At 40.0% G+C, this 26,092-nt stretch overlaps 1 protein-coding gene across 2 annotated transcripts in view; it reads right to left on the reverse strand.

Annotated features, from left to right (window-relative positions):
• Positions 1–26,092, reverse strand: part of Sgms1 (sphingomyelin synthase 1) — a 281,398-nt gene that overhangs the window by 137,370 nt on the left and 117,936 nt on the right. The window contains exon 1 of one of the 2 annotated variants that reach the window (XM_076834576.1): positions 23,359–23,445. The exons of the other annotated variant lie outside the window; for it this stretch is intronic. The gene's annotated coding sequence lies outside the window, so the exon portion shown is untranslated. Of the gene's footprint in view, positions 1–23,358; positions 23,446–26,092 lie in introns of those variants that run through there. 2 annotated transcript variants of the gene reach the window in all.

Genomic DNA, 26,092 nt, shown 5'->3' on the forward strand with positions numbered 1-26,092 from the left:
AAGACTTTCACATGTGAATTACAGTACTATATAAAAGGGGAAAGATACCTTTTTAATAAACATTTTTATTAGATTACATTCATAAAGAAAATCCAAAATTCTGCTAAAGTGAACTGTTGTGGTTTGGATGTGAGGTCTCCCCCAAAAGCTGACATGTGAGACAATGCAAGAAGGTTCAGAGGAGAAATCACTGGGTTGTGAGAGTCTTAACCTAATCAGTGAATTAATCTCTTGATAGGGATTAACTGGGTGGTAACTGAAGTCGCAGGGTGTGGTTGGAGGAAGTGGTTCTTTGGGGGCGTATATTTCTATCTGGCAAGTGGTGACCTCTCCCTCTGCTTCCTGATCATCACACGGGCTGCTTCCCTCTGCCACACTTCCACCATGATGTTCTGCCTCACCCCAAGCACAGAGGAATGGAGCCTGCTGTCTGTGGACTGAGACCTCGGAAACCATGAGTCCTTAAATAAACTTTTCCTCCTCTACAATTGTTCTGGTTGGATCCTTTTAGTCACAGCAGCAAAAAAAAAAAAAAAGCTGACTAAAATATGAACAAACAATAGCCACTACTCTTCCAAAAGGTCAATATTGCCCTGACTTCAAACACCACACAGTAGTCTTGCCTGCTGTTGAGGTTATTAGGGATCATTATTATTCAGGGATCTATCTAGCAGTCTAAGAATCTCTGTACCTGGATCTTAAATAAAATGCTTTAGGGAGAGAAAAGTAGGATAGCTCCAAGGTGATATTATTTCAGAAAAATGTTCCCATGTCTAAGGAAGGTGTTTTGGCTGGTCCATTGCTTGTTTGAGGTCAACCTACAAGTTCTCCAGAGACTGCAGGGCAGAGAAACAGTTTTATGGGAGAAATAGAAGGAAAAGGGTCTTCCTGATGTCCAGAATGAATGTTTGGCTGTGCCCAAGACTTGATAAGGCAAGGATGGAGGGGATAAAGGAAAGAGCCAGAAGGGGTTTGGCATTCTTTCTACAGATGCAAAAACAACTATCGAGTAAAGATAATAACCTATCTTGTCTGTGCCAGAAGCTAGACCAAAATACTAATGTAGTAACCTGCTTGACCTTCCAATTCCTTTGAAAACTGTTTCACTCTCTGTTGGGTGTGTAGGAGACCTTGCCTTTTGGTTTTATTTCCCCCATCCGGTTTCTCCCCACTGAAGTACATCACATAATCCCTTACCCCTCCCCCTCCTCTCCAAAGGACGCCAAAGTCAAAACTTTTCTCAACTAATCCCAAGGGACACAGTGGCTGCTCACCTGTCCGCTTGCCTGTCACCCTGCCAATCAGCACCGTTCCTCAGTCACCCTACCAATCAGCACCCGCCACATCGCCAAAGCAACCCTTGTTAAACTGAAGCTTACAGGCTCACACTGCTGCTCTCTTTCTCTCCTTTCTTCCCTTTTAGGCAGCACCCCCAATAAAATCTTTTGGTTGAATTTCCATCTCAGGTGAGTCACTTGCCTTTCAATCCCCCAGTCTACAGGTAACAACAGTCTCAAAACAGCAGTACAGGGGCTGGGGTTGTAGCTCAAGTGGTAGAGTGTTTGCCTAGCACGTGTGAGGCACTGGGTTTGATCCTCGGCATCACATAAAAATAAAATAAAGATATTGTGTCCACCTAACACTAAAAAATCAATTTAAAAAAAAAAAAAAAGCAGTACTGTGTATGAACTCAAAATGTCAGTAGGTGAGGCAAAGCTATTCCTCTTTCAAGATTTTATGCAGGGCTAGAGTCTATATAAACAGAAAGGGAAGTGTTCTCAGAAACAAAGCCACATGATTAGATACAGAACATGTTGTCTTGGTCCTGCCCATGAATCATTTAAAGAAAAAGAATCAGTTATGCAGGATCCAAAACGTCATCCGAATTCCAAAAACCAAATGGTTCTGTCACCCATAGAGTAAGTCCAGTTATCTTTCTGTACCTCCAAGAAAGTTTCCACAGGAACCCATACACTCCCAAGGTGTAATCTTCTGAAACATTAACTGGTTTTATTGCACTATACATTTTCCCTCTGCAACAGGAGACACCAAAAGAACATGATGGCCCTCAGAGACAGTCACAAATGCAGAGAGGCAAATTACCACTAGAGTTATTGAAAATGCCACCTTCCACCAACATGCCAAACCCACAAGGCTATTTAATTTCCATCAGTAAGTACTTTCAAAAAGCAGGGCCAAAATGGGAATGCAATTCAAAAAGGGAACTTTCCATTCTGCTGAGAGAGAGAGAGAGAGAAAAATAGGACAAATATATCATATTTTAAGACAACAGGACATAACAAAGACATTTAGCTTCAATAAGGTCTTCCTGTATCCTCACTGGTAAATACAAAATAGTATCTCAGTGACAACAACTATGACTGTCAGAAGTCATCAAATGCCTCTCCATGTAGTCCTACAAGAATACTGGGGGAGGGAGTGAAAAGGTTGAAACCCCAACTCAATCAGACACACACACTAGGCTCAAAGATGATATAACATGTCTAAAGATCAAAAATCAAGGTTGCACGTTGAGAAGGTGCAAATCAAGTCTGACAAATTCCTTCAGGGTACTTACTTGTTGTACTGGAACTTACTTGTTGTACAAGTAAGTCAGTTCTGACTTAATGATGAATGTACTGGAATATTCTCCTCAATTTCAAAGCATTTAGTGGTCCTTTCACTATTTTCTAGTTCCAAATTGTTTCTGCGATCATCACAAGTAAAGGATATTGACATCCCTTCCTTCTGTGAAATGGTAGAAGTATCTTCTTAGCAAGTGGCTTGAGGACAGGGAACAAAAATAGGCCTTATAGATTAGATAACTGCTAAAGCAGCTGAGAGCACTCTGGTGATCTTCCTTATATGGGATCTAGCACAGGGAATGCATAGTGAAAGCTGCGGCTTGCTTTTCAATGGATACATTTCGTGAAGATAAAAGAAGTTCTTTCAGGGACTGTATGAATGAGCAAGTTAACTATGCATACCATGCATGGTAGAGCTTCTGGGGGAAAAACATCCTAAATTAGAAGGCCATAGCTCTGAAGTTTCAATCAGGACTGAGTAAAAAGTGAGGTGAAAATCTTTGTAGACATAAATGCAATAACATTCACAAGAATACTGATGGAGGGACAGGGCACAATCTGGTGCCCTTCTCCTAATCTGAAAAACATCTGGTGTAGCAATATCTAAACTTCTATGTGTTTATTACTGATGATTTGCTTTTAAGAAAAACACACTGGAGTAGAAGTTTCCAAGGGTAAAAATGAATGGGCTTAAGCACCAAGGCTAAGGAGAGAAAAGAGTAAAGTTCCCCACATTCTACAAAGCAATGGCAAATTCCCATTTTACAAGTTTGCATCTGGAGGGCCAGCCCTTTCGATGCTGATTACTTCCTCTTAGATGATGGAGGGCAAAAGTTTCATCTTAGAGGTCAACATGACTGATGGATTGACTGATTGATTGAGACTGATTGATTGGCGGTGGCTGCCCAGAAGCAACACTGAAAGTGCTCAAATCAGCTGCCATTGTGTTGCCACTTTTTACCATGGATGTGTGACGTGGAAATCGCAGCAGGCATGCTTCATTTTTGACAGCCATGTCCCAACCTAGTTATTATAGTTCAGTTACTTCTTCTTGGGGAAGATGGCATGTAATTAAACATGAATAATACCAAGAGACCAGTAACAGCACAAGATCGATTTAATAATATTTTTCCATTAAAATTTTACTTTATTAGAATAATAAAACACACTGAAAACCTTCTTGTCCTTACTTATAAACAGTGTTATGCAAATTAGAGCCTGGCTCAAAAGAATATAAAATCTAAGGTACAAAGCTGGTGTTTTCTTCTTTTATACAAAGCTTGAATTTTCTTCCTTTAATGTCTAACTCTCAATAAAGACAGTTTCATTGATTCCTCCCTTCCTTTCCTCTGCTTGGAGAAGAACATTGACTATCTCTCGAGTCACTAAAAAGCCTTGGGCATGGTCTCAGCTTTGGGGACTGAAAGTTGCAGTCTCTTGCCAGAGTCACCCAGGAGGCTTCCTCTTGCTGGCAGCTGGTTCCAACTCTCCTCACAAGGGAGAATGACTTTCCATTACCCTCAAGGAAAGCCTAAATCTGTCCTTCACTCTGCTGCATTCTTACTTTTTCCAGATTCAAAGAATAATACATGGAAAAAGTTGAATGTCTTCTCCCAGCCCTTCCTCAAGCCTGCTGGAACTTAGAGCCAATCAGGATTCTGTTAGGTGACTCACAATGCCCTGCCTCCAAAACATAAGACAAAATACAAAGGTCATCTATTAACTACCCTGGGAGCTTATCAAGTTCTCAGCTTGCCTCTGAAGCAGCTTTTCCTTTTCCTTTTCCTCTGTAAGGGCATTTGAGTATAGAGGAGTTTTGGACAGGCTGCCCAGCAGGAAAGGACAGATTTTACAAACTGCCATCTACTAAATGTGGGGGATGAATGAGAGAATCTGGGGGAATTAATTCCAGAGAAAGACGCCACACACTTAAGGAGGTAGTTACTCTAAATACTGACAACTATGCTTCAGGAAATGGGAAATTTAAATTTATGGGAACAAAATAGAATCTGTAAAAGTGTGGAAATAAATCCAGTTTTGAGTGTGACCTCAAAGTAAACAATGGGTCCTCTCTCTTCCCACCAAAAGTGACCAAGTGCTGAGGAAAGATAAGCGACTTTATGCCCTCATTCCACCAACATTTATTGGGCATCAAGGTGGAAGTGCAGCTTCCCTGAAGGGACTCAAGGTTTAGCACAGAAAAAAAACAGCACACTGAGTAATCACATTTCCATTCGCTATGATAGATAACAACATCAACTAACACATCCCCTTCCACGTTAGGGGACCAACACAATCCCTACGTATTTTGTACATCTCATTTGAACCATTCACATGAGCCTGTGAGACTGCCAAATACCTTTCCCAGTTGGTTCACTGGTGATAACTGAAGCATATGGGACACAGAACAGAATACTTCAAACAAAATGTATTTTTCAAATTCAAACTAATTTTCAAATTACGCCCTCCCCTCCAGAGATAAATCTCAAACCCTATTTTACCTTTCACAAGCTGCCCCACAAGCGACTGAGGTTCCTAGAACTTTTACCAAGAAATTCACAAGTTGAAGAAGTAGTTTTCAAACATCACAGGTCTTGTTAATGAGGGCCACTTGGGCAATGCCCTGCCTCCAATTTAATGAGAGCATTTTTGGCTGTTTTTAAATCCCTACCATAGTTGTGCCAAAATGATCTTTCTCATGTTATCAATCATAGCTTCTTAAGGGCAAAAGCACCCAGTAAAAACATATGCATTTGTCCATTACCAGTTGTATCAAATCAAGATTCTCAGTTAATCACAGACCATCTTTACTTGCCATATTCAGTTATTCAACACTTCATTACTACCCACCTCAAGAGACAAACTGCATTACTAGATGTTTGCTCCGAGAGTTCCCTGTAATGTCCTCCCAAGATTTGTTGCCACACTGTTAATCCATGCCCATCACCTGGCCTACAGCAAGCCATAGAAATATGTTTGCAATAATGGAGAAATCGTCCACACAATCTTTTCTGACATAATAAAACTTTATTCTCAAAATATTACATGTGCACCAATAAACTTTGGATCAGTAATTAAGTAATTAGTTTCATATTACATTTGAAAATGTACCGTCCATTTTACAGTTTGTTTTAACCAGGGATTGAACTCAGGGATGCTTACCACTGAGCCAACCCCCAGCCCTTTTGTTTTATATTTTATTTTGAGACAGGGTCTTGCCAATTTGCTTAGGAACTCATTAAATTGCTGAGGCTGGCTTTGAACTTGTGATTCTCCTGCCTCAGCCTCTCAAGTCTTTGGGATTACAAGCATGTGCCACCATGCCCAGCCCATTTTATAATCTTATTCCTCTACCAAAAATAATTTTTTAACCTAAGAAGGATTAATCACCATTAATCTTTTTAAAATAATTCTCTACACTGTGTTTAATCTACCATAATCTAAGTAGCCTCTTCTTGAAATAGTAACACTATGTCTGTAACTAGACAGAAAGTCTCACAAGCACAAATCTTGTCACATCCCAAACATACCGTATATAGTGCAGTGATTCAATAACTTGAAAGCTAAGTGACTTGCCTTTTGAGTCTGGATTATTTTTAAATACGGAGGAGAATAGGTATTTACTGGAAATCAACGGAACTCATAGAACAATGAGAACTTTGCAATTTCAAATACTTGTAAAATACTTTGAAGTAACCTTATAACTTCAAAAGAAAATTCAAAACAAGTCACCATAATAAACTTTGAAAGTCACAAAAACTGCCTTTTGTATTTCTAAAAGAGGCAAAATTTAGCAATCAAATATTAAAATGGACCCATAAGAAATTCCAAATATAGCCCAATATAAAAACAAAGTAAAATACAAAATCTGAGGGCTGGGGAAGTAGTTCAGCGGTAGAACCCATGCTTAGCATGTACAAGGTCCTAAGTTCAATTCCTAGCACTGGCAAAAAATAAGGGGCTGTGGGTGTGCATAAACATAATTCCAAGGTAGATTAATGAAAATAAGCAAGAATCAACTAACTTATTCACATTGGATTTGTACCAGACACGCATTTCAGGTATCTCTTCAACTACTCCCTTTTATCTTTTAACTGCCATTTCTGTATCACTTGACACAAACACACACACACACACACATACACACACACATACACACACAGTTGATTGGATGTGAAGGAGAGCCTAACCCAAAGAAAGTTATTGAAACTGGCCAGGAGCCTATGGCTAAAATGATAGACTCAGCCAATCTAATTCTTTGGATGTCTGATCAAGAGGGCCAAGTCTTCCACAGACAGCAGGATCTAGAATTGGAGCCCAGTGGGTTCCTAAAACCTGGGAGTTTTAGGACATCCTTACCTCCTACCTTTTCTCAAGTGAAACTCTGCTGACTTGTAACAATAACAATAACAACCACCACGGAAGTTTATGACAGCAACCTATGTTAAATTTTTATAGAAAGACATGTTTACTTAGTTATGAAATAATTACCTTCTTTTAGACAAATGGGAGGAAATCACTTATTTCACTTAGTAAGTCATCAGAGGTATAGTTTTTAAAGAAATGCATTTATCACTTTTCAATTTCTTTCCTCAGGGTTCTCACTGATAGTAAGAAGTTAATTTTTGAGACGGTCTCTAAATTCTCATCTCTGGTTTATAATCCCAGTATAGACAGCATCTGATGTATCAATTCCAACAGCATCTGATGTATCAATTCCTTCGCAAAGTTTGAGGGGCAGTACTGGAAAACATTTGTTACTATATGGGTTGTCATATGAAAAAAACCAAATTTCATCCTATTAAATATTAAATTCATAATTAAAACTAACAAATTTTCCCACTAAAAATTTTTTGGTATGGGGGGAGGTGTGCACGTGTGGTACTGGGTATTAAACCAGTAGCTCTATCCCACTGAGCTATATCCCAATCCCCCTTTTTTTTCACTTTGAGACAGCACGTTGCTATGTCACCCAGTCTGTCCTTTAACTTGGGATCAAGCCACTCAAGTTGCTGAGATTTTTACAGGTGGGCATTGCACATAAATGTTCTTAAATAAACTGAACAGCAGAGAGTGTTATTCAATTAGTCATTAGAGGAAATATTTAGAAGAGAAGAAATAGTGCCTACAACTTCTATAATATTTTCAGTACTCCACTTTGCGGGTGAAGGCCGTGGTGGAATACAAGACACCAGAACTCCAAATACCTATCTGGAATATTCTTGATATTTTTAACATAAATAAAAAGAGCATTTATCTCAGAGTCTAAAACTGTAACCATTAATGAATGAAACTGCTCAAGAATTAGTTTTTAAAGAATATCAGGAAAAACTGTCTGGGACTTGGAAATGAGCAAGAGACTCCAGTGTCCTTTCAGTGGTGTGCTAGACATTATCTGGAGGAGCCTGTGGGGATTATCTGAGTCACTAAGGCTCTGCACCTCTGACTGACTCTACCACTGGCAGAAGTTCAAAGCAATTGTCCACAGCACTGGAAATAAACTTTGTCCAGTAGAGATGCCTGGAATAAAAGATGACCCCAAACACTACATTTTATTATTCTCTGGACATCAATTAATTTTGTTATCTACTGATAATTTCAGGGTTCTTGGATTTTCTTTGCCTAGTTCCTCAAATTCTCCTTTAATTTCCTCCAGACCTTTAAACTTCTCAAAATATGGGCTTATGATTTTCTACTCAGACCTTGATAAGATTTCTTTGAAAGGATATAATACAAACATTAAAATGAAATAGATTCATCTTTACAGAAACAAATAGTAGGAGGTTAATTATATCATTAATTTTTCTAAATAAGAAAACCCATCAACTGAAAATTCAACAGAGGAGTTCCTTGACATAAGTAAACGTAATGCATGAAATACATTTACACAACGGATTTACACAGTTGGAATCACAAATATTCTTGCAAGTAACAATCCCCTACTGAGACTTGAAAGGGATCTATTTGTGTAATTTAGAAAAAGTGTGATTTTTAAACACAACTTTTCAAAGTTACAAAAATTCATCCCAACAGAAGCAATGTCAGCCTTTATGAATATGTAAAACTGATCCTGTTGCAACCACATAGTTTGGAGAAGTGAAGGTTTCACACACTCCTGGAACTGGCTGGGAGTCACCTTGGTCACCTCTTCCCCCTCTTCAATTGTCATTCTCTCCTCCCTGCCCACCCCTTCCCTAGATGTCAGTCATATCCCATTGAAAACCCTCCTTTGGCTGCAATTACCTTTCTTTCTTTGCTCCAAAAATACCTCAAAGCTTGAATATGCTAATGGTTACTATGAATCTCCAACAACTCACAACCTCTTATTTCTCAGAACTCTAAGCAAATTAATGTCCTAAAGAAATTCATGCACTTAACTAGGCTCTTGGGTTCCCTCCACTGCATGTATTTCTCAGCTAAAAATAAGTGTCCATATAGGTCAGCCAGGGAAAAAGGCTTCACCTGACACTCTGAATCTGAGGACACAAAACACTGCACAAGAATCATTTATACATTCACTTACTGCCATGATGAACTAAATCCGTATGGTTAAAGCAGTAGCAGTCAAGGTTTACAAAGCATTGTGCCCCTCAGGAGGCCTGGGTGAAGACAGAAATCCTCAAGTGGTTCAGTTATTTAACAATACATTGGACTTATATAAGTGAAAAGAAAAAAAAGTAACTTTCTGGCCTGGATATTTTATTTCCTCTTTTGGTAAGTGAAAATCTTTCTAGAATATATTATACATTCCCCCGCCTTACTTCACCCCTGTTTGCAAAATATTTAGAAAAGAAAAACACTCCTGGGCAAAAAAAAAAAAAAAAATTACTAATAACCTTATCCTTGGTAAGAAGCACCTACCATTTTGAATGACTTCTTTCTAGTCTTTGAGACCAGCACCAGAAGAGGCTCTTTGATTCCCTAATGCGTATCTTAAAGAACTGTACCCAACACATATTGTTAAATAAATGCTTGAATACATTCTGTGTAAGTTCTATTTATTTGCTTGCATACTTTGCTATATTCTATATACTAATCTTCTTATCCTTCAGGACTATATATACTGTTTTATATTTTCCATGTCACAACATATGAACATATTTCTAGGGTATAAAACTATTAGCTATTATTCTACATTTTGGGGTGAGGAGTACTGGGGATTGAACTCAGGGGCACTTGACCACTGAGCCACATCCCCAATCCTGTTTTGTATTCAAAGGCAGGGTCTCACTGAGTTGCTTAGCACCTTGTTTTTTGCAGAAGCTGGCTTTGAACTCTTGATCCTCCTGTCTCAACCTCCCCAGCCGCTGGGATTACAAGCGTGTGCCACTGTGTCCAGCCCTATTCTACATTTTTGTCACTGTCTTTATCTCTCTCTCTCTTTTTTTTTTTTTTTGGTGGGGGGGAGATGGCCGGATTACTGTTTTGTGGAGTGATTTTTCTGAAAAATTCTGGGAAACATATTTGGGTTTTACTAAATTAAGTGTACATATACATAAAATTTCACAAGTTATTTGTACTAATGGTGCATCCTAAAAGTTCTCCCATCTCCTTAAATATATGTTGCCATACTTCGATTTTTAAAACAAGAATCCCTGAACCCAATTTACATATGGTCTTCATGAATCAAGATTATCAAAATTTTAGTACTCCACTCAGTGGTGGAGTACTTGCCAGGGATGTACAAGGCCCTGGGTTCAATCCCTAATATCACACATACAAAAAAAGTTTTTATGATTACAAATTACCATAATGCACTACAGTTATGGGTAAAGATGATATATACAGAAATCAAAATGAACAACTCCAGGAGATATCCTAAATCTATTCCATTTGCTTTATTTAAGAAATTCCCAACATCGGGACTTTAAATCAGTGGTCTCCCTCATGAACTTAAAAGAGAGATAAAATAACTCTTGATCTAGATGTTTACAAAATGAGTTAACAATTCAAAGACATTTTCCTAAGTTACATTCCCATTCCCTATACAAGAATAAAAAGGACAATTATTTTTGAATTAGGTGGTTTCAAAACATCTCTGATTTTTGATCACTTATGAAAATGTATTACAGTTTTAGTGAACTAGTCTTTCCCACTGTAAGAAACACATATCCCGCCAACACCCCCAAATCTGTATTTGGGGGCTTGGAGGTGGTTTACTCCAAAGCCTGCAAAATGCTCTCCTATTGTTCATCACAAGACATTTCTTCATTGGTCACAGTTTCCCTATACTACAGTTTAACTGATTCACTGTGACCCAATTTCATGCCCCACCAACTCCATGAGATTAAAGATGCTTCTTAAAAAGATTATAATTGTTTGGTGACCTTCCCTCAATAATGAATCAACTTCTTTATTAAATCTGCTCTAAAATCATTTCATATTTGGTAGGCACACTATTAAACAAGTGGGACTGATGTTGTGAGGAAAAGAAGGTATTTTACCAGAACTAGCCTTTAACCCTGAAAGTGGACAAAGAGTGTTCTAGTTACCTAAATGGATGTAAGAAAGTCATCTTTTATAATTATCTTTCACTGACAATCAGAAAGTATATGAAAACCAACAACACCAGAAACAACAGGCAAAAATCTACATCCATTCATCCACAGAACTTGTAGGTCTATCTTTCACACAGCAAAAACATCCAACAAAGTCTCTAGAACAAGTAGGTGCTCTTATAAATAATAACATTTTTTCATTCACCAAAAATTCTTTGGAACTTTTAGGATTTGGATATATAAGATTATTCAATATATTTTCTTCTACTAAATTCTGGGGAAGCATGCTTCCCAAATACATGCTAAGGTACCAGTGACAAGTCCTATGTAGGCAATCAGGTTTGTCAGTATGATAGAACTGCTTAAAAATAAGACCATGTTTGAAAAACCTTTTCCAAAATATCCACAAACAGGTTCTGAAGTTTCATGGTGTGCTGTTTCAACTCAATTACATCAACCCTCCAAACTTCTCCCTCTGACAGGCCAAAAGCACTCATCAGAAAACAAATATGGCACCAGGCCCAATGGTGCACACCTGTAATCCCAGCGATTCAGAAGGCTTGAGGCAGAGGATAGCCAAGTTGGAGACCAACCTGGGCAACTTAGAAAGATCCTTTCTCGGGGGCTGGGGTTGCAGCTTAGTGGTAGAGCACTTGCCTAGTATGTGTGAGGCACTGAGTTCAATTCTCAGCACCACATATAAATAAATTAAATAAATAAAAGTCCATCAACAATTTAAAGAGGAGGAGGAGGAGGAGGAGGAGAGATCCTGTCTCAAAATTTTTTAAGCAGGGTACCTTTTTAATAAAGGTAGGTTAGTGGTACAGTGCCCCTGGGTTAGACATCCATTTCTGCAAAAGAGAGAGTGAGGAAGAGAGGGGGAGAGAGAAGGAAAGAAACAAACAAACATGGCTTAAACACATTAAACTGAAGTCAACCAGTAATTAAAAAAAAAAAAAAAAAAAGGGCCCCAATCTTGAGTTCAGGATGTGGGCTGAATCCAGTCAGTTAACAATCTGCCTTCTACTTCTACTCTCAGGGACTGGAAGACAGAACAAAGGAGTTGGTTAAATCTGTGAATCAGGGAATCCAGTGAGATGCTCTCATCTCTGATTCTGGATCAAAATGATTTACATTTACATTATTTCACTTTTTCTAAGTATTCCAAATTATGATCAAGAGTTGAGTTTGATTACTTTTGATTTAAAAATTGCTATGGGAGGAAATGTAGTGTAATGTTAAGAGATAAGCTTTGAAATTAAGAAATGTAAATATGACACCTCGTAAAGATATTCAGACTAAGAGAGGGCACAGTCATTGAGTTCCCTATTGATATTCAGAGGGTAAAGTCCAGGGAAGCTAAATATCCCCAAATGTGTGGGACAGGCCACCCATGGGTCTGTCTCAAGTAACACCTGTGAGGAATCTAGGCTTCAGACCACATGGTTTTTAATTTGCTGTGAAACCTATCATTTAATCCTGATCCTTGAGTTCCTGAAAGGTAAAATGGGAATAAAAGTACTGACCTTAAAGAATTCTTGTGGAGACTAAGGTACGAGAACATGGTATGGGCTTTGGAGCAAGTCCTGGTTCGACTTCCTAATAACTGTGGGCCCTTAGGTACTCTGTTTCACTTCTCCAGCTTCCTCATCCAGGAAGATCTCAGGCAAGCTGCAGCAATTTGATAAACAGTGGCTCAATACAATTTAGATGATGTTAATATTGGTGCAGGCCTAATTATTAATGAGTGATTCCACTCCATGGTCTCTCCAGACTGAGTTATGAAACCCAGGCATGCATTTTCAAAAGCCTAGTAACTACACCTATATCAGATCGACTTGACAAAAATAATTAGTTAAAAGAAGTAGAGTTCATTTATTAGTGATATTGACATTTTAACAAACTGTCTTTCAAAATAATCTGAAAACTGATGTTAAAAAAAATCTTAATAGCAATATATCTAGAGGTTTCCAAGTGTTTCCCACAGGTGTTTTCTACGTTGTGTTTTCCACAATGGATCAATACAATATGTCAATAGTCCAGAGGATTAAGTGGCAAAAAAGCCCAGGTTCCAAACTCCAGGTGACATGCTGGAATATCTAAGTCGGAAACAACAACTAAATCCAGTACCAGTTTTTCAAATACCCTCACACCCTCCCACTAAGATAAACTTTGGAAAGATAGTCAAAACTAGCAAACAACATTTGCATTAATCTATTGAAACTAGTAATAAGTTTAAGACCTCAATAGCAGATTGGTAAACATGCATGAAGCTGAAACAAAAATGTCTCATGAGCTGATGACCCACTGTGCAGGTGAAAAATAAAGCAATGTGCACACGCCCGTAACCTCAGCGGCTCAAGAGGCTGAGACAGGAAGATCAGGAGATCAAAGCCAGCTTCAGCAACAGCAAGGTGCTAAGCAACTCAGTGAGACCCTGTCTCTAAATAAAATACAAAATAGGGTGGGGCTGGGGCTCAGTGGTTGAGTGCTCCTGAGTTCAATCCCCAGTACCCACCATTAGATTTCCATGGGCTGATATAGAATTATCTCTAAGAAGAATTATGAAAGAATTACACACACACACAAAAAAAATAGATAGATAGATAGATAAAAAGAAATAATAGAGCAATGCAATTCTTTACCCACAATCAGCTGCAAGTCCTCCGAAGCTCAGGACTTTCCACTAACAGACACTCGGCACAGTTCTCAAGAATTACAAAGCTCCTCATCCAGCAAAGTGAATGGTCCCCATGCTCACTGTGGTTAGCTAGTAGTTCTTAGATTGTAATAGGGTATTCAGGGATCAGAATCAAGACTGTGAAGTATCTGTGAGGGGGTGACTTATTAATGATTAAATTGTACTGCCCTGAAATAAAATTGGGTTAAAATACCTTGATTTTGTGGGAAAATGTTTCAATAGAATGTGATATATTTAATCAGCACGTTTTCACAAATGCAAGAGGAATGGAAACCACATTAATCAAGCTAACTTCTAAAAGATGACTGGTGGTTCACACAGTATATGTTTGAAATCTAGTTTTACAAAGCCCAAGAGTAAACCTCTCTAAATGTATGTATATCTAGACATAGAAGTTATTCTGCAGATATGTGGAGGCAGATGGAAAATAAGGAACATAAATATATTCCCCTCACTGTTGTTTATAAAAGCTTTAAGGTCCAAATAGGGGACCCGTCAAATAAATTCTGGTCTTTCCATAGATTGAAATTATATAGCTATTAAAATAATTAGATTTTCATGGGCTGAAACAGAATTATCTCCAAGAAGAATTATGAAAGGAAAAGAGCAAAATTTAGAACAGTATGCATTTTACACACAGAAGATACTTGGATCTGCACAGAACATTCATGGAAAAATACAAATCAGAAAACTGAAACTTTCATGCTGGGCCTGGTGGCACATGCCTATAATCTCAAGCAGCTCTAAAGGCTTAGGTAGGAGGATTGCAAGTTCAAAGACAGCCTAAGCAACTTAGCAATGCCATAAGTAATTTACTGAGACCCTGTCTCAAAATAAAAAATGAAAACAAGAGCTGGAGATATGGCTCAGTGGTCAAGCCCCCTGGGTTCACTCCCCAGTGAGGGGAGGGAACAGAAAGAAAGAAAGAAAGAAAATCGAAACTTTCTCTAGGAAAGAAGGAAGAATTGGGGCAAAAAGGAAGATTTTCACTTTCCTTATACTTCTATGTTGCTTTGCCAACTTCTTAAAGTTATATGTATATATTTCATTCTTTAAATTTAGAAAAAAAGAAGCAATTTCTCTTTAATAAAAGAGCCAGTGTTCCTTACCTATCAGTTTTCCTTTATTTTGATCCCAATGTATGAAACAACAAGAGGACCAAGGCAGGCAGATGTTGCAGCTGCCTACTCCTCTACAGAACTGCCAACCACCTTTCCTAACTGTGAGTGCATCAGGCAAATGTTTGGCAGCAGCCTGCAGGAAACAGGCCCACAAAGCATCCAAAAAGTCCATTTTTGTACTCTGGCATAAACGATTCTTTAATGGCTCTAAATGTCTTGTTGCCTTTATTGTCAAACTGGCCGTAGTGCCAAGCACATTCACTGCACATGATATAAAAAGCACTCTGCTGGTTTCGGGCTGTTCTTTATACCCCAGCCAAATGCCTGAGGAATTGCCTAAACCTGTTCACATCAGTAAATATCCACACACAGCTATTCTAAACAGAGTCACATGATGTGCTCTATCACCACCCCATCCCATGCCACCACACCCCACTATCACCCACCCAGAAAAGCAATGACACACACAGCACTTGTAAATGCCCCCAAATGACCCATTCCTCAATAAAACTTAGGCCAGCATAGATAGATGATAATGTGCAGTGGCTGTCATACATCCCAAGCAGGAATAGCCAGCCAGGCATAGCTGCCACGTGCCCCCCATCCCCATTTAAAGAGCATTTTTCAACCTTCCTACACCATATTCCAGGAGATAATATGATATTGGGAGAATAAAAACCATTCCTACTTACCAGCACCTAGTCCCGGACCATTCCAGATCCATTCAGCATGAGCTATGCAAACTTAGACAAACTGTTTAGCCTGATCCTGGAGGTCCCCATTTACAAAATGGCACCAGGAACGCCACTCAACTACAGCTCATAGAGCTACAGTGAGGATAAAGCACATAAAGCTGTCAGTCTGCAGGTAGCACTCCACAGGCAGGTCAACTAGAATAGTTGCCATCATTGTCAGGCATGAACCTGGGATGGCCTCCTCTTTTGTCTTCCAAATTCCACTCTAGCTTCCACCCATTAGTAAAAGTGACCTTAAAGGGGCAATAAGGAGAAATGATTCTAGTTCCCTCCCCACCTCCCACAGAAAAGTTACAAATCCCCACTGTCATCAGAACTAGGTCCAGCGTCCTCCAAGCAGACCTCTCCAAGTCTCTCTTTAATCATCATCACTAGAAGAACTCTGGATCCACTCCTGACTCCCCCCAAAATGACGGCAGTCTCTGCCACATGCTCACAGTGCTCCTCTGCTGAACTTCCAGCACTTACAAGTAGCAAGCTCTGAAACAGGATCCTTCCACACTGGAGCGTGGGCTTCATCACCACCACACTGCTGGTACCTCACCCACTGACAACTCAAACAGCTGTGGACTAACAAGAAACACGTGGGTCCCTCTTCACAAGTACAACACCAATGAACCATAGCAGTGGTAAAGCTGGGAGACAGGACAACAGGCTCCCGGGCTATCACACTGAGTATTCCCCTGTGGAACAGAATGGACCCCGTGAGCTTCTATAAGGTAGGTCAAGAGCCAAGTGGGCACTGGCTAGATTCCACAACCTTCAGCTGACCCACACAGACCAGATGATCCACCCACCTACCCCTAACACTACACATACCTGAAGCACAGGGCTCCTGGTTATAGGTTTCACTCTGGAAATATCCACTTAACCTATCTGAATGTGAGCCCCAAGTTATTTCTGGTTTTGCTTTCCCTCTCAGGCTGCTAAAAACACTCAGAGTGAAAGTATGCTGATATCACCCTCCAGAGAATTCAGTTCCTAAGAAAAGTGCACTTGTTTTGAATTGGACATGATAAAGAAAATTCAGACTTGGAGCAAGTTGAGGGTTAGCAAAATCAAACCCAAGGTCTGGATCTCTTCCCACCCCTTGCTTCTCCAACCAATCTGTGAGGGTGTTGGAATATCTTCATTTGCGAAATATGTCACAGGAGGGAATTCTTCAGAAGGAAAAGTTCACAGCCAATCAACTCAAGTTTTTCCTCCTTTTTAAATGTATTTTTTAATGGCAACATACACATAACATGGTTAAGATGATAGATTTTATTAAGTATATTATTCTGGATATTAAGAACATTCACATTCCTTGTAGCCATCATCACCAATTGTCTCCAGAATTTTTTCATCATCCATCTGAAATTCTGTACCCATTAAACAACAGCACCTCATTCCCCCTACTCCTAGCCCCTGAAAACTATCATGACTAGCCTATGTACCTCCTATAAGTATTTGTCCTTTTGTAATAGGCTTATTTCACTTAGCATAATGTCTTCAAGTTCACCTGTATTGTAACATGTGTCAAATTTTTCTTCCTTTTTAAGACTGCATAATATTCCATTATGTGTCTATAGCATATTTTGTGTAGCCATTCATCTGTCAATTAATTTGGGGGTTGCTTCCACCTCTTAGCTAATATGAATAATGCTGGTAAGAACACAGACACACAAATATCTCTCTTTAAGACCCTGCTTTCAATTCTTTGGAGGTTAATATATCCAGAAGTGACACTGTGGGATTAATTCTACTTTTAATATTTTTGAGGAACTGTCACACTGTTTTCCATAACAGCTATAGCATTTTACAGACCCACCAATAGCATATAGGGTTCTAATTTCTCCACTTCCTCATCAACACTTGCCATTTTCTGGTTTTACAATAATAGCTGTCCTAATGCCAATTCTCTATTTTTCAAACCTTAAAACTGGTTAATTGAATTAAGCTTTCATATCTATGCACCTGGATAAGAATGTCAGAAAACCCAATTTTCATAAAGCTCAGTTTCTTTATTTGTGAAATGAGACTTTAAATACCTAGATCTTAAAGGTTGGGAGAATCATATTTCAAAATGGTAGAAAGCACTGAGCAGGGTGCCCAGCACCAGAAAAGCACTAAAAGAATGACAGAAGATGGGAGGAGGAGGAAGTCTCATCATCACTGATGACAACTAAAGTTTGATCATAGCAGACCTGATATGTAGGACTTAGATCAATCCATCTCCACCCCACCCCACCAAGTAGGCAGGATGTCAGCAAATAAGCAGTGGTAGCACAGCACAAAGCTACACCTTTTTTCACAGTCTGAAAAAGTGGTAACAAGAGCATGTCACATATTTTAAATTATCCTAAAACTAGTTGTAGAGCAAAAGGGAAGAGGCCATTTGTGAGACACAATTGTTTTTCCCTCTTCTCTTAGTTAATTAATTTAAAAGTTAGGGCCAAATGGAGAGCTTTTAAACATATGGCTTGGGCTAAATTCATATAGTCTATTAAAAAAAATAACTTGATCTGTTGAAAACTGTCTACATGGCTTTTACTTTATCTGTTTCTCACTTAAATTCACATTATTTGCGGGAAAGTCTAATAATCATGTGTCCCAAACTCTCCAAATCAACTTCTATTAGTTCTGTGTCTAGAAATTCACTAATAAATTATAAGAAAATATAAAATATTTTGGAAGCCAAAGTAATTATAAAAGATGCATAAATACTTCACATTTTAAACAAATCAAATAAATGGAAATAGATTTTAAAATAAAAGGATTTTAAAATCAAAAGGATGCTAATTCATCAGCAAAACACTTCAAGCCTCTTGGCATATATGCCCAGGCCCTCTCCTGCTATCAGGCATTTTTCTAAACATTTTACATTTATTAACACTTTTAATCTACATAAGGCTTCTGGTTTGGGTTCTACTAATATTATAATGCATTTTAAACTACACTTTAACATTCTGACACATTATTTATATACTCCACTGAGAAACAGTCAAGTAAAATAACACTTGATTAGCTCAGGTTTCCAATCTTCATCTTTCCACCTCACCTATAGAAGTACTTCCAGCCAAACAAAGAAATGGTTCAAAAATCAGGATACCCCAATAAAGACGTTAGTTTAGGTTTATTAGTTTGGGTTTAATCAGGAAACTCTGTTTTCTTCAGTAAATGTCCTTTGAAAATGCTTCAAAATTACTTTCCAATTTCCATAAAATTAAGGTATATGGGTATGTAATTCTAAAGCTTCCTCCAGTGGTTCAAGATTTAATGAGGCATCTCAGCTGGTTTTTCAAAGAACTGTTTAGCCAGTCCCAGGAAGGCTCAGAGTCACTTCGTGAGTGTCCATCATTACTGAATCTCCTTGATTACCAGGGTCAGCCCAAAGAACAATACAACAGACCCTCTCTGATTCCAGAAACTGACCTGTTCATCTGTTTGGTTAGTAAATATTAGCTGAGCACCTGCTACTTGCCAACTATTATGATGGCACTGGAGATGCTACAGTGGAAAAATAGAAAGCTAAAATAGAAAGCCTGCACTCCCTCCCTGAAACTATCCTTTGAGTACTTGGTATTTTATTCTTCCTCCTTCCCCTCTGAGTTTTCACTATAATTTGACCACCAAGAAGAAACTATCAATAATGTCAGTGCAAGAAACAAGGTACCTGCCAGGCATGGAGGTGCGCAAGATGCCTATAATCCCAGAGGCTCTGGAGGCTGAGGCAGGAGGATCACAATTTCAAATCCAGCCTCAGCAATTTAGGGAGGCCCTAAGCAACTTAGCAAGACCCTGTCTCTAAATAAAATATTAAAAAGGGCTGGGGATATGCCTCAGTATTTAAGGGCCCCTTCGTTGAATTCCCAGTACAGAGAGAAAGAGATCACCTTACCAGTCAGTCTTTACCTTGTCCCCTTTATTAGTTTTTTTGAATATGAATCCCACCCCCAGAGGCAGCCTAAGTACATCCTTCTACCTAGTATTGACATTCAGACTAGGGTACTGTTCAGAGTTACATAACAGCCAGAGAGTCTCTGGCAAGGGACCATGGCCACACAGCTTTGGTCACCTCTTGACTCCCACTGTTTTCACCCTTCTAGACTGTACTGTGCTGCCCTGTGTTACAAGGCATGGTTCAAGCCACCATGACAGGCTTGTGATTCCTGACAACTTACCCAGAGCGGCTACGTTAGACACCCTCACCCTCTGTCTCCTCCTTGGCTTTCTAACTTCATCGATTGTCTCAATGTCCTTTAGAGAATCTGCTTCTTCCCTGAACAGGATCACAGACTACACTTAGCTTATTTCATGACTCTTTGCCTCCTTCAGACTGAAACAGCTCTTGGGCATTTCTTTCACGCTATTAATATTTTTGAAGAAGACATGCCAGTTGTTTTGGAGGATATCCTTCAATTTGGACATTAATTATATATACTTCAGTCTGTTTTCTCATAATTAGATTTAGGTGACTCAGCTGCAGTGTGACATAAGAGCATCCAGAAGCACAGGATGCCTGCTGTCCCTTATTGGTGATGTAAATTTCGATTCTTGTTTAGGGTATTTTCAGTTTCCCCACTGAACTGTTACTTTTTTTTTTTAATCATTACTGTTATATTTGTATGGAGAACAATGAGCCTCTCTGATTCCAGAAACTGACCTGTTCATCTGTTTGGTTAGTAAATATTAGCTGAGCACCTGCTACTTGCCAACTATTATGATGGCACTGGAGATGCTACAGTGGAAAAAAAGAAAATCCTTGCCTGGAGGGAGTTTACAGTCTAGCTGGGAAAGGCAGGTGTAGAGCTAGTAAAACATAAAGCATATACTGTGTGCTCTGGTGACAGGGGCTTCAGAGAGGATTCTACAGGAGCAGGTGGCACAAGGAGAGTGAAAGAAGAGAAATCACATCAGCAACTGCCGTTGTGGCCTTCAGTCAACTGCCCAAAACAGTGCAAACGAGGTCTTCCTACAGTGGGAATCCTGTCTCCTCACTTCCTGCTTCAAATCCAAGGCTAGACTCCTCTGTGAACGTTCAGGACCTCCACAGAGTGCCCCAGCCGCCTTGTGCTTGCATCTCATAATTTATACCATGGCAATAACACCTATTCTTCCTCTAAATGTGTGCTGCTGTGGCCCCCACACCTTGAGGCAGGAGGATAGAGTCAAGTTTAAGTTGGTGACTGCTGAGAGATAAGGATAACACAATTCCAGGCCTAAGAAAAATGTCAGGAGGACATTCCTCAGTCAAATTCACTGTTCAGGACAAACAATGGGAGAGCACTGAACTGGGGCAGGCAGATCTGATCCCTGGTGCTTTCTGGAAAGCAACTGAGATCCTCATCTGCCTGGTAAGGCAGAGGCACAATGCTAATAAGTACAGTTTAAACTATGTGCAAACAGTTTTGGCCGAGTGCAAAAGGGTGTACTGCAACCTATGAATGTCGTAATTTCTAGCCCCAGAACATATATACTCTACCCCCGCCCCCGCTTGAATTCTTTGCTACTCGGCCTATGGAGTAGCCACCTGGATAGTGAATGGATATGATAAATGATTCTTACTGACCTCGTCGTGGCTAGCTGTGTCTGATTTCTATCCTGTATGAGTTAAAGGACCCACTGAGCTGGCGATTCATGTTCGCTCATCCTACTCAAGGGACTTTTCTCCTTGTTATTCACAGCACCTCCTCGAGGGGGTCCTTCAAGGCTGAGAAATTGTGGGAAAGTCTAGTTCACAAACTTTATCATTCAAACAATGAATAAAAGGGGCTCACAGTTATCTAAATTTAAGAGGCAAGTATTTACACTATCAATGTGACAGGTTGTGTCCAAAATTTTGTATTCTATGAAAAACACATTAGTCACATTTTTCAATTAGGTAGGGTATTTGGTGAAGTATGTTATGTTTTCTTTATCCAAAGTTCATTAAGGACATTAATTTGCAGAGATGATTCTATATGGTTAATGCACAGACCAAGAAAAATCAGCAGATAATTCTTGAGCTAAAATAACTTATAAACAAATCACGATATATGGACAAAACGTGAACACCCCCAAGGCAAGTAGTGCAGAATTCCCACCTACATCCACCTCCTGAGTCACACTTCAATTGATTCAACAAGTCATTTCTAAGTCCTTATAAGGCGCTCGGCACTGCCCCAGTGCCGGTGCCACAGAAATTTCCAAAAAGTGTGAGACAGGAGCTCCACTTTCAAGGAGGTCAGAAAACGTGGTGAGATGTTAAAACGCACGGTATCATTAAAACCCTCAAGAAAAAAAAAAATCTTCGGATTACTTTCTGGATAATTAGACATAATTACATAAACAATTACAGTTTTAAGTATGGGTATTTAACAAAATTGCCCCTCTTGCTTCACAGTCCATTTTTGTTGTGTACATGCATGCTTGAGGGGAAGGGAGGTGTTGGGGGTTTTACGTTTATTTCTTTAACAGAGGCCTTGATGTGTCTTTACTACCTAAGATAATTGCAATTAAGAAATGTCTGCAGTGGGCCTTGCTTCCTCTCTGCCAAGAGAATCTGAGTGCCCAGGCCCCTGTCTGTCCTTCCATGAATTCCCCTCCTCCTCAGACAAGCTATCAGTCGGTAGCTATGAGTGGTCAAAACCACTTACCTGGTAATCCTCAATACTGTCTGTAAAATGTTGACTTGAATTACCATTTCTATCTAGTATCTCCCCACACAAAGAAGACTTACAAATGAAGAAAGAAAAACAGCAAGAGATGTTAGTAGAAAAAGCCGCAGACCTGGGCTCATCCCACAGCTGAGCTCCTGAGGGACACCAAGGGAGAAGGGAGCACAATCCCATTGAGCATCTAGTTCCTCCCATCTGTGCACATGAGAGAAGAACCACAGTGCAGGCTCATGTGCCCTTCCTTCTCCCTACCTTGGAAGTTCCATCTTTCAGGATTGCCCACTAAGTAACAATTATCTGTCCAATTTTCACATTTTCCTAATCAGCTATTCTAAAATTTGCCACAATTTTAGAAGTTCCCTATTTAAACTGTGCAGATATAGCCAAGAGAAGTGGCATACACCTGTTACCCCAGCAGCTTGGGAGGCTGAGGCAGGAGGATCATGAGTTCAAAGCCAGCCTCAGCAATGGTGAGGCACTAATCAACTCTTTGAGATCCTGTCTCTAAATAAAATACAAGATAGGGCTGGGGATGTGGTTCAATGGTTGACTGCCCCTGAGTTCATTCCCTGGTACTCTCCCCCCACCGCCAAAAAAAAAAAAAAAAACTATGCAGATACAAAATTCTGTCACAGTAAAGTATTATCAAGGGGAAAGGAAAGACATACCTTCCCTTTCAGTTTTCTGATTCTTAACTTCAAGTGTTTTAAAATGGATGTCCTTAAGACCTCACAGACTTTTTCTAAATGGTGTAAAAATGTGCAATTTAGAAAAGCACATCAACTTTTGACTTTAAAAATAGCACCAAAAAGTGGACTGATGGGTCATGGGTCGGAAAATGAACTCAAAGCTCAAATAAGATTCTCAACACAAATCATCTTCTCCTAAGATAATGCAAACAGAAAGATAGTCAAGCTCCACCTGAAATGCAGCTAAGTAACATACCAACAAGAAACCATGATCTACACTAAACACAGCTGCTAGAGAAAACTCAACTTTCACAGAACCATGGGAGAGAACAACTGATGAGCTCCACCTGGTACACAGAGTACCAACTTACCAAAAATGAGAATCCCACATCCCACAAGGAGCTATGAGCACCATTTGTAATGTCTCCACAAAGCTCGGCCCTGGGAGTAAAATCTTGTATGTTCATCTTTCTTTTGCTACAGGAAATGATTAGTTACTGCCTGGGCAGGAGAGGGGAAATGAACTTGCTGGCCCGTGTGAAAACAACAAAATGCTGTTTTTCTAGAACAGCTGACTAGGAACACACTGTCCTAAGTGCAGAGCAGTGGAGCATAGCTTCCTGGTTCCCAGCTCCCAACCGCGGGAAGAACAGTGCTGCAGGCCTGGCCTGGTCACCCACATGCAGGCACGACTTCCACAGTCACTGACTGTCACTCCGACAGCCTCAGGGACTGAGTCCTCAGAGACATGGCAGGACTGAGGGCCTGTTTGCCATGTTGCCATGTATATCTAACAGAGCAGGTTATCAGGACTGTAGAGGTTTTATCAAGGGAAAGAAAGAAGGCCAGGCCAGCTGAGTAACTTGTCCTTGCACTGTGCTACCCTGAAGCTACAAATCCTGCCATGTCCCTGGGAGCCCAGGAACATGCTACACCTGCCCTGAGAGGAGAGAAGATTCTGAATGAGAGGGCTACAAGAACAAGGACTATACTTCCTTGCCTAAAAACTGGGACTCAATCTGACAAATACAATCACATTTCTGGAATTCATCCTGTAAAATATCTGAAACCAGGACCAGTTACAAACCTTATTTAAGTAGGGTGTGTCTGTCATTCCCCACCTACCTAGCAGGGTTCCCAAGCCCCTCCCCAGCAGATCTGATTCAGCGAGTCACTGGGTGGTGCCTGAGAACCTTGATTTCTAACAAGCAGCCAAAGAGATCTTTAAGCTCAGACAAGTCTGGGGAACACGGGACTGAACAATTATGCTGTAATAGCATCAGTATGTTAGCTTGTAAATGATAACACTAATGAATATCAGTCTTCTTTTAATCCTCCAAATAAAGCCACTGTTTTGATAATATCCATTTTAAAGACAGGAAATGTGTACAAGGTTACACAACTAGTAAGTGACAGAGAGGGGACTCAAACAGAAACCCAACTCCAACAGCTGTACCTGTCTCCACTATCCGTATAGTGGGTTAGGTATATTAAATGCATGTTCAATTTATGACATCTTCAATATATGATGGGCTTAGGAGAATGTAATTGTATCATAAGTCAAGGAGCATACTCAAACATTATTCTAGCTGCTTTTTTCTATCATACCTAACTTGAATTTTAAAAAGAAGAAGAAGAAAGGAGGAGGAGGAGGAAGAGGAGGAGGAGGAGGAGGAGAATCAATGTTTTCTATTTGTTCTGCTTTAAAAAAAAAAAAAAAGATTTGATCTGCCATATGAATAGTACCCCTATATCCACTCCCTTTCCAACTTCAGGTTAACTTAAAAACTCACCATGGCTTAAAAGAACACAAAATCCAGAACCCAATATGCTTCATCCAACAAGTTCTTACTGAGCCCCTCCCTGTAGATACAGCAGGGAAGAGACCAGACCCTGCCCCCCAGGAGCTCACACTTTCTAAGAGGGCACACACTATTGGCCAGGAAGAAAAGAAGGCCAAAGGTCCATCAGCTGATGCCAGGTGCTAGAAAGTGAGAGGAGAGAAATGGGGGCTGGGATTCAAGTTGCCAGGGAGTCTCCCTAATAAGGGCCACTTGAGCAGAGGTCTAAGGGTGCTGGGAAGCAAGGGTATCTTGGGGAAGAGCATCCCACAGAGAAAGAAGAGTGCCCAGCTCATTCCCTGGCCCAAACCACAATCCTCCAAACCTTTCTATTAGCATATTTGCTCAGGTTTGGGATCCTCCTCCACTCCCCATCTCTGCTGGGCTGGGACACTCTTCCTCTCCTCCTGCAGACCTCAAGCTAAAAACCATGTCCCCAGGTAACTTTTCTGATCTCCCCATCACATGCAGAGCCCATCATACACTGCCCTTCCCCCAGTACTAATCACAGCCATAATTAAACCATTATTTCTGTAATTTAATGTCTGCCTCATCCCAATAAGCTAATCTCCATGAGGGCAAGGATTGTATAGGTTGCATTCTGCCTGAGAAATGGTCAAGTTCACCATTGGGAAAGATGTGAAGAAATGCTTCTGAGTTTTCTCAGGATAACACAGAGTTACAGTTTTCCACTGTATTGTGCACAACACACTGATTTTCTTCCTGATAAGAAAAGTTAAGAACAAGGAAACAGCTGTACTCAAAAAATGAAGTCCCAAAGTGGGCCCTTTGGACTGTGTTTGGGTTCAGTGTCACTTCATCTTACTATAATCTAAAAGGAAACAATCAAAGCCAGAAGACTGTCCCTCCTAAGACCACATGAGGTCAATCATAAACACCCAAGTTAAAGTAGTGTGCTGCATGTCCACAATTATTAGAATTTTTTAAATATATGAAAATAACAGCTATTCTGTGACAGGAAGTAAAAGGGCAGCGCTGCTAGAATCTCACACACCACAGGATTTAAATGTTAGCAGCCACCGTTAGATACTCTCCCCTTGCTAGATACACTGCTAAGTGTTATCCACACATTGATCTCACATAACTGAGCTGCTCTAAGTGAAGCAATTCTGCAGAGCTCCAAAACTTTGCAAAGCATGCCAGTTAGGACCCAGTGTCCCAGTACCAAACGTACCAGCATCCAAAGTGCTGATGCCAACCAAGTGTGGGGCATTTAGCTGCTCTAGTTCAAGCTGCCCCAGCT

Source organism: Callospermophilus lateralis, chromosome 15 (assembly GCF_048772815.1).
Source record: "Callospermophilus lateralis isolate mCalLat2 chromosome 15, mCalLat2.hap1, whole genome shotgun sequence".
NCBI classification, from domain to species: Eukaryota; Metazoa; Chordata; class Mammalia; order Rodentia; family Sciuridae; genus Callospermophilus; species Callospermophilus lateralis.